Raw genomic sequence first — 2,500 nt, 5'->3', positions numbered from 1 at the left:
TGAGCGTGGATGTAATATTAATTGGATTACATCATGGTCAGTATACCAGGTAATGGACCTCATCTCTCCTATCCCGGCTTTGATTGGAGCAGTTAGTAATGTAGGACTGACGTTCGTACATGCTTTGACCAAGTGTGTTTTCATGCGCCAGCTTGTTGACATGGTAGACAGAACATAGTCGGCTGTGTCTCCACATCTCCCATTGTTAATATGTAGTCTTCCACGTCGGTTGCTCATTGTTCAAGTGTGCCATCGGCACCTCTTGGAATGTGCGCCATCTCTCTTACTGATAGCTGTTTGTGTACTTTGCTGATCTAAAGTGGCTCAGTCGTGTACAGCCCGATGATCTCTTCACCGACGGAAACACGGCTGCCGGCAGTCTGGTGCCATACATTGCAATAACTTCACCTTTGTGAGGATTTATCATTATACAGCGTACAGCGCACATTAGTCAAACTGAACACTTTTATTCCCTATCTGTCCTCGTCCAAGTAAGTCGTCGAAGGATTTTTTTTTTATATAGAATTCTGATGTTTCTTCAGTCTTCATTTGGAAAAAAAAAAACTCGAAAATTCTAGGGCTTCAATGTATAATGTCATATCGTAGCTTGCGAGACACAAACTAGTGAAACATATTTGTCTGCTCTCTTTGTTTATATGTGGATTGATCCATTTGGGATTTCGGTGGGACGAGCCTTATTCCGTGTGGCTCAGTTCCTCTTTTATGGACACTTTACCTGGAGTCACGGCTAGGAATCACATTTCTTCACTGATCGGTTCTGCCTTGGGCTGTGGTGTTAGGGAGATAATCCATTGTTTGTACTGTTCGACAAACAGGAGAGAGAGAGACACAGAGAGAGAGAGAGACGGACGGACAGACAGAGGCGGCGAGAGACAAAAACACAGAAACAGAAAGATGTAGCAGACTCGGAAAGCAGTCTGCCGGTGTGGTACAGTCTTCGCATGGCACCTGTCCTCATGAAAAAGAAAAACAGGACGATAGACCCAAGATTACAGTAATTGATGAGAAACAGCAGAGCAGTGTCTGTTGCAGATTATAACTCAGACCTGTTTGATGCATACGAGATAAGAGAGACTGCCACTGCCAACCATGACACTTTTTCCTGACAACTATCACACACATGGCACGACAAACGGAGTTTTTGCCGTCACTTGTCCGAACTAAAAGCACCTAGGTACTGAAAGTTCAACTTGTGTCCCAAGGGATGGTAAGTTTGGGGAGGGGGGCTGGGGGGGCGGGGGTATGCTAGTTCTCTCACACTTTGAAGCGGTGTGCAGGCCAAATGCGGAACGGGAAGCCAAATTTATGTGACTTCCTTTGCGTCGGTAGTGATGTGATGACGTTGCGGTAGCTTTGTAGGCCTAATTCACGTGGTTTTAAGATTTAGGTGAAGCAGGAGGACAAGAACATAAATGAGCGCCTGCATACTGTTATGCTGTGTCCTTGGGCTGCCCCCCCCCCCTCCCCCCCCCCTCCATTTCCCTTTTCTTTTCTTTTTTGTCACCTTTTCCTCCTCCTCTTCCTTCTTCTCCTCCTCCTCTTTCTCCCCCTCCTTCTTTGTCTCATCCGTCCTCCTCTTCCTTTAAGCTGTGCGTGATCAATTTTGTAGGAAAAGAAATCACTTGTTATTGTAAGTATACAATGGAATTAGAGAGAGAGAGAGATACCGTGTGGGATTCAGCAGCATGGATTACACACGAAATATTCGTCATGGGGGAAAGAAAGAAGATTGTAAAAAAAAAGATAAAATAAATAAGATAAAAATAAAATGAAAAAACAACTCCCACCCCCCCACCCAACAAAAAAGACAGAACAACACAAAACGGTACAGTCGATTAAAACATACTGCCGTTAATTAATGACTACAATTAAATGGCCATGCAGTCTGGAATGGAGCCGCTCGCTATATACGGACAACTTCTCACATTGAAGTTATGCCTGGATGTGACTGTTGTGGGGTGCAGTTAATTATACCGTTGGTGGAACGGGCCTGGCGTACCGGGGGTATATGGCGAGTTAAGTGGAGTCATGAAGACGGCCACAATTTGGTGAAACCTTTACCAGCTGTCTCCCTGGCAACCCCACGGTAATGGGGGAAACCCAGACGTCACAACCGACAGCGAACAATTTACATTTTTTCGATTTATTATAGAAAAAAAAGTTAGGCGGAAACTTTAAGTTCCGAATTTTATATGAAAATCGCGCACAGACATGCGAACGCATACCCCCCCGCCCCCCTCTTCTGCCTGCCTGTATGTGTGCCTGTCTGTCTGTCCTCCCCCTTTCTGCCTATCTGTCTCTGTCTCACTCATCTCTGTATCTCTGTCTGCCTCTGCCTTTGCCTCTGCCTCTGTCTGTCTGTGTCTGTCTGTCTCTCTCTCTCTTATCCGCTTGCTCCTTCCGACTCCTATTCTGCTTCATCAAGATGAAAGTGAAAACAGCGTATGCAGGAACTCGAACAGTAAAAGCAATGTGTGTG

The 2,500-nt window shown here is 45.4% G+C and overlaps 1 protein-coding gene across 1 annotated transcript in view; it reads left to right on the top strand.

Annotated features, from left to right (window-relative positions):
- The window catches only part of LOC143294629 (uncharacterized), a 105,966-nt gene that overhangs the window by 4,371 nt on the left and 99,095 nt on the right, over window positions 1-2,500 (top strand). The window lies entirely within an intron of this gene.

This window comes from Babylonia areolata, chromosome 1, assembly GCF_041734735.1.
Source record: "Babylonia areolata isolate BAREFJ2019XMU chromosome 1, ASM4173473v1, whole genome shotgun sequence".
NCBI lineage: Eukaryota > Metazoa > Mollusca > Gastropoda > Neogastropoda > Buccinidae > Babylonia > Babylonia areolata.
Note: the sequence above shows the minus strand (reverse complement) of the source record. Positions and strands in the feature narration are given on the sequence as shown.